Source organism: Pomacea canaliculata, linkage group LG6 (assembly GCF_003073045.1).
Source record: "Pomacea canaliculata isolate SZHN2017 linkage group LG6, ASM307304v1, whole genome shotgun sequence".
NCBI lineage: Eukaryota > Metazoa > Mollusca > Gastropoda > Architaenioglossa > Ampullariidae > Pomacea > Pomacea canaliculata.
Window position 1 is genome coordinate 3,183,810 of NC_037595.1, and position 12,765 is coordinate 3,196,574.

Sequence of the window (12,765 nt, forward strand, 5' to 3'; positions counted from 1 at the left end):
GATTTTTTTTCTCCCCGTTTGTTATTTTTTAAAATGTTTTATCTACTACAACGCTCCCTATCTACAGCAATTCTTTTTCCTATTTTTTCCTTTCTTTTTCTTATCGCTCTTTTTAACGTGTTTCAGTGCTTACACGATACCGAGGTTGTCTGCCCGAATTCTCTCCCTGCTGGCGTTATCTCGGGCTGACGTCAGCGCGCGTGCTTGCCAGAGATGCTGCGATAGCGGTTCATGTCTCGGCCGCGCAGGAATGCTTACATTACTGCAGTTAACGTCGGTTATAGCTGATGAAAATAAATAATGCGAGAAAAGAAAAAAGCGGCGATTATTCACTACAACAACAACAACACGTGTCGGTGGCGAGACTACAGTCGTCTCACGGAATGTGAATCTCGATGGTGCTGCACGCAATCCTCCGGCCCCCGAGGTGTATGAACGATGCACAAACCGTGGAGGTTACTCTCATAACAACCTGTGCAGGTAAAGAGTCCCACAGCCTAAGATGTAAGTGGTTCATCGGGTCTAGAGCGATTCACGAGAGATACAATCTTCATCTTTACCTTCCTTAAAAAAATCGGCTCAGCAGTTGATGGACAGGAAATGGCGGAGCTTCTCAGACACTTTAATAAAGGCGGAAGAAGAGCAGCACTTCAAACAGTGCAGATTACAGGACACATCACATCGGTGTCAAAGGTCAAGACCTTTTGACGTTTAGAACATTTGTCCAGTCCTATTGACTGGTATTTAGCACTTCCGGTAAGAACTCTATCCATAACTGTCTAGTCAGATAAAGACCAAGAAACAGAATAAAGGAAGAGAGAAGAAGTTCACGCTGCGGCCTGACTAGCGGGTCATGCACCCCTTTCCCATCATGCAACTCTCCTCCATCTCATTCCCACTTGCACTAACTAAAGACATGCCAACAGCTTCTCCCTCCACATAGATAACAAGAAACTGAAGTCATCACCATGGCAACGCCCTGCACAGTCCGTGACTGACCAGTCGTGCGTATCAAGCCGCCGACCTCGCTACGTCACCGACTGACCGGATGGCGGAGGAGGGCGAAGATGCAGGTTCGATTCCATCCTTTCGCCGCAGGGGGAGTAAAGGTGAACTCAGGTGAGACTGTGGAAGACAATGTTTGCACCTGGTTGATCAACAAAAACATGGCGTCGGGGAGTCTTGTGACAGGTTTGTGACATTTCAGTATCTTCACACACCTTGCTCACACCCACCTTTAGTTTGTACAGTGATGGAAACGTGAGCGTGTCATAATTTAAAATTTAGACGGTTTATTTTATTCTAGGTTGAATTCTTCATTATCAAGACAGTGGTGGGTTTGTTAATTAGCCATGACACCTTTAGCGCTGCCGACAACAACTGGCTGAAGTTTACTGACAAAAAAAAAATTAGAGAAGAAAAAATGGAGTGGAAGGTGTAGGTCTCAGATAAGCATCCAGCAGATTGTCTGATGCCACCCACTGAGCTGACGGGGGTCACTGGCCGCCATCATCCCGAGGTTGTCTTCTGCACACAGGTGATGCTGCACAGGTGTGCTATCTGTAACGGCTCTTGTCTCCACGTGGTTCTGATTGGAACACACCTGAGTGGCAGTGACACCCCTTGTCAAACGCGAGTACACGTACCCAAGATATTGGCAGCAACCTTTCTTCACTTCGGGTGGGATTCGCTTTATCTCAGGAACAGTTCCAGCTCCAGCCATTCTGCGAGTACATCATAGAATCATAGCTTTTGTCTCCTGAAGGGAGATGCTACTGTTGTGTTATAATAATATCACAGGGTGGGGTTCTAACCATATCAGGGTAGACCTACAGACACTCATGGAGTGGTTAGTCAGCACATATCCCATAAGCCAGTGGATGGTAGATAAAAGATGTGAATTGTAGATGTAGGTTTTTAGTTTAAGGTTTAGGAAGTGGACGTTTGTGTTTAATTGCTGTTGTAGTATTAATATTATGTCGGGTAGCAGGGTACCTAGTTATACTCTTTTCTTATCTCTCTTTCTTCTTTCCTTCAATTCTGTACGAGGTACGTTTCCCGGTCCAAGAGGTCGAGCGGTGTACAGATACTCTGAGTGTGGGTATCCCCCTCCAAACCCTTCTCCGCACCCCAATCTCGTGGGTTGAAGATGCGCTTGTCAACCCCTCGGATGCGAGGAGAAGCTGATAAGCCAGTGACGCGAGCAGCTTTGACGCGATTAGTTGATTTTTTATGATGATCGCTCCTTGAATTAGTTACACACACGTGACGTACAAGGGGAGGTACGTCACCAGACTTATCCATTACTCTCACTCTTACTCTCGCGGAGTTGCTGACGCGTCTGTCGCTCTGCACCGCGCGGGAGGCTGCGGATGGGGAAAAGGCAAACGCGCATCACGCTGACCCCTGGAGGTCAAATTTGACATGACCTTTGTCCTGCGCACGTGCAGTGGCACGCGGAAAGATGCGAGGAGGCGACGAGTGGTTAAAGCCGCTCTCAACCCGCACATTATCACGTCAGGGTGTCAGGACGCACACCAGAGGGCGCTTGCGGCAACGTGAGTCGCTCTCAGCCGCCAGATACCAGCCCCCCCCCCCGTGCCAGCCCACCACTCTCCTCCCCCCAGTCACCCGACCCTCCCACCCTATCCCCGCCTCCCACCCTCTCCTACCTTCTCCTGTGAAGGTTGAGCGGGTCGCTGATGGGTGTGTGGCGGAGGGGGTGGGAGACGACACGGGAGCAGTGGTGACAGTTTGAGATTAGATTGACAGCCTCAATGGTAACTGTACTCACAAAACCAACCTACGTCACAAGTGTGGCTACATAAGTAACAAAGTCACTAGCTGCACGCTTGGCTGGCTGCTGACAATCGTTTGGCTGAAAGTGTCCGTTAAGCCGGCGTAACGATGTGCAGCCAAGCGAGTCTCAGTCTCTATAGAGGGGCACTGGAGGAGGGAGATGCTGGGCTGTGGGGGAGTGAGGAGGGGGACTCCATGCTGACGACGTTCACATTCTTGTCTTCTCAGTATCTTTTTTGAGGGGGTGGCTGGGGTGACTGCCCCCCTGGATCCTGTGCCACTGAAGAGAGCAGTCTCAGTCTGCCCCATATTTTCATCCCCCGGTGGTACCCTATCTCGCTGTTGTCGTCATTACACCCACCCAACCACTCACTACCGGAGTGTCAGGGGCAGCGTGGAGCTGCGACGTCACTGACGTGTTGGAGGAGAGAGTTGTGGGTCGTTCTCCGAATCACTCACCCATGACCGCACGTCGGACACGCTTACCACCTGATTTTTTTCTTTCTCTTTCAACCTTCGCGATGCCCTCTGACCCGTTGGGTAAAGCGGTGAAGTGCAAAGGTGAGCAGCCCGGCATCTGCCAAGCGACGACACTAACCTTCCTGCCTCTAGGGGGAGTGAGTATCCTCCCCCTCACGATCCCAGCACCTAAACCTCCGGCTTCAAACGAAGCGATTAAACTGGGGGACCTTGGCGGTGGTAGCCGCCGGTGTTGTCTGCTCGTTGGTGGAGAGCTGCAGTAGCGTCATTTTGTTCTGACGTCATATTATTTTCACGTCACACCATCCGTCAGCTATGACGCGTCTTGACCTTGTCCCCAGGTCAACTTTTATTAATATTTAAATTATCATCAGACCTTTGAAAATAAATTTAAATGTAGTTTCTTCTATTTTTTACTAAGTTAATTACCGAGAAAACTTTCTGTGCAACACTATCTATATCTACCTCCTGAGCGCGTGCGTCTCACAGAACCTCATTAATTGTAACGTCACCAGGTGAGAGACAGGCGATGGGTTTCGGTGTCAAAGGTCAGATCGCCCTCTTATCAAGCTCTCGGCAACAAACATCGTCGGGAGGTTTATCAGTAAGTGTCATGTTTGAGGCCCGAGTGGCAGCTTTAGCCACGTTTAGCCAAACCGGCGAAGTGCGAAGGGGAGACTGACTGCCAGTGTTTGGCTTTTGTCGCGGGATTCTTGGGTCGGTGGACATCAGCAGCGAGCATCTGTAATAATAATAATCATTTATTGTTGGACTCCTGCAGGCGACTCGCGGAGGATTCGCTCCCGACAGACTTCACGACCCAGTATCCACATTTATATTTATGTCTCCCCTATCTTCCCCAGAGATTACGTGGCTCGCTTATTACGACCACTAAAAAAAGATGAACAAAGAAAGTACATAGATAATGAACTCGTGACCCTGGCGTTTGTAAGCACGAGAGCGCAGTGGGTTACGACAGTGATAGTTTGAAACGTTGGTGTGTGTGAGAGAGATGGTAGGATGTATAAACCTAATGAATGTTTTGTAGACAGGAAGAGCGATGGACATCTCTGTCAGATAACAAACTGCAACTTTATCGGGGTACCGTGTGTTAAAGGTGATGAATAATCTACTGAATACAGCTTCCGACTCTCCTGTCTTTTCTTTTCTTTCTTTCCGGCAGTTACTCACACTGGTATATACGCTTGTAAAAAGTCCTAATGGCCGTTAGCACTATGAGCGGTGAGTGGTTTACCATGTAGAACTATATTGTGGAAGGTAGAGATTAGACTTCTATCAAACTAGATTGCAATGAGCCAGTATTTCTCTTATCTTCTCGGAGTGACTGCCGTTCACTGTCGGGCGGTCAGAGGGAGCTTTTCCCTTCTGGTGTAAGAAAGCCCTCAAGACGAGACTTGCTCCGAGATGGAGAGGAGTGGGGACTCTACTCATGCAACTGTATCTTGTGGCAGACCGTCAACCTATCTGAGCTCTAGTCTATCTTCTGGTACACCTTTCTAACGGACTGTGGGTCTTGCCATATACAGACATCTTTGCTCGTCGCTCTCCTCCCTCGACACTCTATTCCTCCCTCACTTCTTCTCGACACCCTTGTCCTGTGAACGCCTCTTTGTTACCCACAGAACCACTCACTCACTCTCTCATTCCACAACGCCTCACACGTTCGGACATGGCCGCCACTGCCAACAACCAGCAGTCGCTCCTTCTGTTATCAAAATAAATACAGTCCAGAGAGGGTCTGGGTGTTCTTGAAAACCGCTTGTGGATGTTGGCAAGAGTGACGGGAGTGAGTACACCAGCAGGGCCGATCGCTCATTTCTCTCCCCCAACACCCTCCCAACACCACCCACCTCTCTCTCTCCTCTGTTCACTCACGATGATCCTCACACTGTGATGAATACTTTGCAGACTTTGCTGACAGCCATTGAAGTTATTCTCTAACCCACGGTAGGCTCAACCGGAAGTGTTGTAGCAAGTAGCCTCGTTCTAGTAGTTGACTGAAAAAACTCGTCTGCAAGCAGTCCAGGGATGTGAGTTCATGCTGCTGACTATCGCCCACAATAGGCGAGAGGTGGACCCTGTCAACTGCCAGTCTATTCATCTGCTCACCACCCGACGACACGTGCCAGTCAAGGGACGACTGACTGACGCGGGTGGAGATGTGACGGGTACATTAATATTCTGCCAACATCCAGGGTGGTACAACGGTGGTGTCTGGTCCACTTGAGATTTGTGCTGCGACAGGTGGGATACCCTGACATGATACCCGACACAAGCTCGCATACCCACCTCGCCTACCCCGGGTGGGCGACTGTTGCTCGTGGTTACACGCAGTCCACACGTCACACCTCCTGCTGCACGACGGGATATCCTCAAATCACTGGTGGATGACATACCCACGGCATGCCGGGATGCTGCATGTAATGATGTTGACATAAAGACTGGAGACTGTAAATGCTGATGGCACTAATTTTAATTTTTTAATTTCGGGATAATATCTGATTTTTTGTTTCTACCTTTTCCCTAGAGGAGTTGACGAGTGTGTATGTACTTTATATATACTTGATATATATATATAGTAGAGTATTGTGTGTGTGTACTCTTGCTTCCCTTGTGATGTATATCTCTCTCTTGCTTAGCAACTGCGTAGTCGTCATCGACTTTGAGCGCTGCCGAGCACGCCCTCTGGCGACACCAAAGGGGAGTATTTTGCATACAGAGGTCAGCATCACTGAAGGGAGTTACATTCCGCGCCGACAGATTCCTTCGATGTAAATATTAGCGACTGCGTGCCACAGGGAGGAGCCGGGAGGATGCCGCTGATTGTGGTGAGACAACGCTGACCAGCGATTGTTTGTTTGTTTATTTTTACTGTTCGCTTTTGTTTTCTTTGTGACCACACAACAACTGCGTCTCTCTGGCATGCCATGAAATGCGACTCAAAACATTTCGCAGCTCACCTTTTGTCATCATAACCTTCTTGAGGTCAACGAATGTACCCAGCTCCTGGCGACAAAGACATTTTTTTAGAAAGAGAAACTAGGAGAGTACGCAGAATCACTCAGGCGGAAAGGTTGAAGCAGGTAGAGGACAGGTAAACGACTTTGTATCAGTTCCCCTTGAATCTCGCGTGTGGGCTTCAAAAAGAATTACTGGCTTGACAGAAGGAGGTGGAAATAACTCGACCCTCGTCTGGGGTAGATGATCTGCAACATTTGACAAACAGATGAGGAGAGGCGGGAGGAGACAATTAGGTGTTGATACCGAGTAACGACCAGCCATGTGAACAGGTAGCACCTGCAGAGAAAGAACAACGTGCCCGAGGCGAGATCTGAACCCAGGACAGCTAATTCTCTCTGTATTGGTGGCAGATAGGGGAAGACAACTCGTGTGTTAACCACACTTACGTGGCGTGAATCAATCAGATCTTTGGGGTTAACTGTCTTTCCTAAACCTGAAACTCTTGTAAAGAAGCAAAATTCTTGTTTGCTCAAAAATCGCCCCGGTTTGATGCAACCGCTTATACCAAAAAAAAAAAAAACTGCTAATGAGAGGGAGTCTGGCTTAATTAAACAGTTCTACATTATTTAAAACCATTTTATATTTGTTAAAGTTCTTAAATTGTGTTGTGAACTGTTTCTCCAGAAGTCATTATCTCAATATATAAAGCTTTCAAGTGTTTAAAATTGTTGTGCACCTGGACCTAGTTTTTTAGTACAGATGTGATGTGAATAGTTTTGTGAAATAAAGATTTGCGACTCAGATGTAGTCAGGTAGAAATGGGGTGTCGGCAGACATAAATACAGGATAAACAGCATAAGGTGTCAGAGAGAAAGAGAGAAGAGAGAACCCACCCTCATAAAAAGACCAGACACATATTTTACACACGACATTTATGTAACTCGAACCTAACTCCATTTTTTTTAAAGAGATGGATGTGTTAATCGAGTACGTCACTCGTGACTAGACATAGAAAATAATTCATACGCACGCACGCACTCACATGCACACCACCGAGCACGCACCACACACACACGCACAGACAGAGAGCAGAGAAGAGAGAAAGAAGAGAGATGTCGGAAGGAGACTACAAACGTAATCATGGTGGCGCTAAAAATAGACTGGACAAGTCTCGACATGCTTACCCGCCATATCACGACACGTCACTGGTTATATCTGTTGCTTACGAAATTTCGCCCACTTCACATTCTTAGGAACCGTCGCCGACACATTTACATTTACATCTCCCCCCACCAGGAATCCATTACTGTGCAGTGTGCACACCCTCCTGTGTAAACCTCCCCACCCTTACATCTACCCACTCGTCTACCCCCACCCTTACATCTACCCACTCGTCTACCCCCACCCTTACATCTACCCACTCGTCTACCCACCAGCACAGTAGATATCCACGCTCTCACGCAGTGCACCCTCTCTACCTCCTGCTCCCCTCGTCTCCACTTCATCTCCCTCGTCGTTCACTCGTCAGGAGAGAGCAAGTGCAGCAGTGAACGCTCGCGATGAACAATGGAGGTCACGTGGTTGCTATTCCTGTCATGCGCACTAACCACGTCTCCGTTCACGTGCACTCCGTAGTTCGCATGCGCACTGCTTTTGTTTTTCATCCGCAAAAGAAAACTGAGCGAGTCAAAGCTGAAAACTTCTGTCTGACGCTTTTCTCAAGAACCGGTCAGAAAGTCTAACGTTTCTTGACAAAGTCACGTGACGCCGAGGTGTCATACATACTCTTGCAGGTGCATTTAGGAGTCTAAAAGATAATAGCTGTGGATGCACGTGTATGTCGCGTGTTTTATGGTGTGTGTGTACAAGTATCTAGGATTTATTGGAGGTAACTGTGGAAGAAAGCTATATTTTAACTTGGGAGCTTGCATTATTTTTTATGGTAACTACCTTCATCATTGATGAGAGTAGTCATCATGGTGCCTTACATGTCTTCAACATGCAAAAGTAAAAAAGTTTTAATAAGCATAATATCTACCACTGCCAGCACTGATTAGGTTAAGATAGTTTTCATCATCTAGACCTGAAATAACATCCACCCCACTGCTAGTAACAACTGTTCCAAGTCTTAATTAAATGTTTGCAGATCTTTTAATAAAACTATTTCAAAAGCACACGGTAAAGTGTGTACTGAAATATCTGATTATAATATTGTATCGACTATTCGACCATGATGTACAAATTACATTTCATTGCGTAAACATTGTCACACATACAGAGAAACAAGCCTATTTTTTCTCACAATTTTACACCGAACATATACATATGTTTAATACACATTTTTCTCATGTACAAAAGTCATTAACTTGCTCAAAAGAGTCAATTTTTACTACAAAAATAAGAGATCTGAACATCAAGCTCAGTCACCGTCTATACAATACATCACCCGCAAGCACTGCAGGGTGACAGTTAGAAGTCCGTTGAAGATGTCCACAGACGGCAGCCCGCCCTCTGACCTTGCTTGCCGCTCTAACGACGTACCTCCCCCCCTCTGTCTTCTCGTCCAGATGCGATGACGTGGGCCGGCCACTGGCCACGTGAGCTTCTGCTCGAAGATTCCTGCTCTAGGTGTTCAGTCGAAAGCCTTTCCGTACACTGGTGCAGCAGGGTCGCGAGTTCACTCGCCGACGAGATGATGATGATGGTGCAGGGTGGACGCTCGACACGATGACGGACAGCAACGCGAACAAAGGATGTGAAGACACGGTGACACGAAGGAAGAGCGAAAAACAACAACAGGTGGAAGAGTGAAGAAGAACAAAAAATAAGCCTGTAGATAAAACAATTCTTACAATCAACAGGCGTGTCCCGAAACTGCTCAATTTCTAAAACAATATTTTCACACCGACACATATATCCGACCATCGGACTAATCCTAAGATTCGTCAAAAATCTAATGTTGATCTGACACAAATCCATACAACGGGAAACGAGTACGCGCTACAAGCGTCGCGACCCGGCAATCACGAACGTTAACCTAACAAAGTACAAGTCTTGCAATCAAACATCGGACTATGGTTTTGGACATAAAAAGATTCTCTCACTTGCACTTCCACCGCCACCCAAAGGCCCCTTACGGACTAGAATGGTGCGGAACCCGACAGAATGGGTCTCTACTCACCCAAAACGGCTTGTGGCAGATCGGTCGATACAAATGAAAAACTCTGACTGTCATGGCCACGGTCCACGTCTGTTACTTGATGACGACTACCCATGACGTCAAAGAAGGAAAAAGTAAAATGACGCATCAAGGAAGCTGTGCGCGCGCGCAAGACGTAAGACAAAGGGGAGACAAAAGCGCGAAGACAACACCTAACGATGGGCCAGCTCAGTATGGGAGGCATGCAAGGATGACAGCACAATCGCTGACACGCGACATAAGGCACTGCACACCCTCTCCAGTTCACGTGCATATAATATATCAAGCAATCTGAAACTCTAGTCAGTAATGCTAAAGCTTCAACTATAAAATGTCACCTACACTCACTAGTATCATCTCGATATGATAATATATCTCGGGGGTGGGGATGCCTCCATTGTAGACTCATTGCCTTTTATGGGCATGGTGTCGTCAGTAGTGAAGCGGGTAGTGAAATGGTGAAATGATAATCTTTATATGGCAGGTCAAATATCACATAACTTGTGCCACGTGTGAAAGAGAGAGAAAGAGTGTGTTCGTGTAAGATGATCGTGACAACGATGCTGACGTTCGTCCTCACCGTCTGACGATCCCTGGCGCTGACGCCTCGCCACACGTTGACAGCCAGACACGTCAGCTGACAGCTCATTACTGCACCAGATTTGGGAGGACGATGAAACGACTCCCCCTGGCATTAAAAAAGGAATGTAACCTCCCTTTTCCCCCAAGAAACAACAACAATCGCAGCCAGGTGTCCTCCCGGGCTGGACACTGCAGCTGTTACAGGCCAACCCCGGGGGCACCGAGCTCTGCCCTCCCGTCCACACGTCCCTCCCCCCCACTGCTCCAGGCTGCCACGAGTTGGACTCGTTCCCACTCCTCCGCAACAGTCATTGTTTGTTTATGACTTTTTTGCCTTCACTTGCTTGGTGTTCGTTCTAGTCCCTACTCCTGACCTTTGCCCTTCTATTCCCGCTTCTGGAATCCTCCTCCCGCCACCAGTCGACCAGCTGTTTGAGGGACAGAGTCTGGTCCTGTCAGGTAGAGAATGGAACCCTGGACTGGTGACCGCGAGAAGAGAAGATTGGGAATGAGTGGAAAGTTGTTGAAGGGATTCACGATGGGGTAGTTGTAGGAGTGTGCGTGTGTGTGTGTGTGCATCGTGAAATATCTAATGTAAATAATAATAGTGTAATAATAATAATACGATACTTAGTAGTGTAAATAAAATGTGTAAAATGATCTAGTGAAGACAAAAAAAAAATAAACATAAACGATAAAAATAAATACAGCTCACTCAACATTTTGTAGAAAAGAAAAGGTAAAACCCTAATTACTAGACTTCTATGAAGACTTGGGAACATTTACGGGTTTTCCCCTACCTGTAACCTGTAATTCCTGTTTTCCCGGGGATTTAGTTTCCTCTCCCATCTTCTCTTTTCAAGAAGATAAAGGACCCTCTCACCCCACTAACAACAAACGGGTATTCAGGTTGTTTATTTGTCTGTAGAGGTTAGTCAACAGGGATTTGAGTAGATGTAGGGTGACGTCACTGCCAACCTCCGGTCAAGCTAGTAAAGGTCATTAAGAAGTTGTAGAGCTCGAGGTCAAGCTTCAAGTTCAAGTTCGTACGCTCCTGTCTACAAATGAAGTCTGTTCACATACCCCGTGAATTTTACTTTCATTTTTATGTGCGGGAAGGTTGTAAGGAGACCTCATGCAAGCCCACCCTGGGTAGGTACAACTGCCCTCGTGTGACCCTCCTGTGTGACCCTACCTGGATGACATCACAGCTGTTGTCTCTGACGTCACAGCCTCGGTCTGGTCGCGAGTCTTGCATCTCTCAAACTCCCCGACATGGACCCTGCTAATCTTTCATAAACATTTTTCTCCTCTTAACTCCACTTGTGTATTCCGGGTGTGCACTGCCTTCTCCATCTCCCCGATAAGCAGCTGCTAAGTATGCCCAGCTCCCCCTCCTCCACCCCGCCTTGTGTAATCTTCCAAATTCTCCTTTTAAAAATGTTGCGGCATCACTTGTTTATCGAGGGACAGCGATAGGAGGAAGGGCTTGTATCAAAGGGAGGAGGAAACAGAACGAAGTTTGTGGAAAGACAGACAAACATTGATCCCGGAGGAGGAGATAGACAGAGTGATTGCTGGCCGCCAGACCACACGGCCGTCAGGGCAGCCTGCCAGCAAACCTGAACCGGCACAAGGGTGCGGGGTACACCCACACGCCACCCGCAACGACCCCGAGATGCCGGCGCACTGATGCTGGGGAGAGTTGCTGCAGCAGCAGACGTGGCTACAACAGACAGCTGCAGACAGACAGGTGAGGGCTGTGAGGGTGGGGGAGGCAGACAGGTAAGGGGTAGGAGGGGGAGGCAGACAGGTAACGTGTAGGAGGGGGAGGCAGACAGGTAAGGTCTGCGAGGGGGAGGAGGGGAGACAACCAGGTAGGGGATGTGAAGAGAGGGCTAAGGGGGTGGATGAGGTGAAATCTGTTCGTTGATGTGGACGGCAGAGAATGGCGCCGAAAGAAGGGCTGGGGTAGTGGAACGGGTGGATTCCAGAGACGTGTAGAGAAGGAAGGAAGGGTGGGAGGAAAGTGTATGAATAGGAAAACGGAAAACGGCAACGACAACTTTGCTCCCAGCAGAGTATTTTGAAAATATTAGGCTTTGTCCCCTTTAGAAAGGGAAATCTAGAAATCATGAATGTCAGAAGAAAACAACTTTTTGCCTAAAGTCCCATAACCTGGGGATCCTAGGGGCAGATCATTTGTAAGTGGCTCACTGTTTCTAGTGCACTACACGTGTGTAGTGTGTATAAACAGAGATTCAATCCTTTACACTCACCTCACCTTTAATACCTTTAATTAAGAGTAAACGACAGTCTCATCCAATCGTTTGTCATCTTCAAACCTCAATGAGTTTGTGTGTGTGTGTGTGTTATTCATTGGCTATTTATTACATTTTAAACAAATTGCATTCAGACGATCTCAGCAACTCCCGGACACCGCGACACCAACTTTACGTGAAGACTACGTCTACGATGACCACCGCACCCACCTTCCCGTTAGCAGGAATAACGGGCCTGCCATCAGGTGGAGGGTGAGCCAATGAGCGATGGGAAGCGACAACAAACCTCAACTTCACCTGTCCGATCGTTTGAACTCACCATCAGGTTGTTGCGCCGTTGCCATGATGCCGACACCAGACGGTATTTAAACAGGAGAGAACACTACAAGAATTTGTGGGCTCATTCTTCTTTTTTTCCATCCTGCAAAGGGAGACCACACC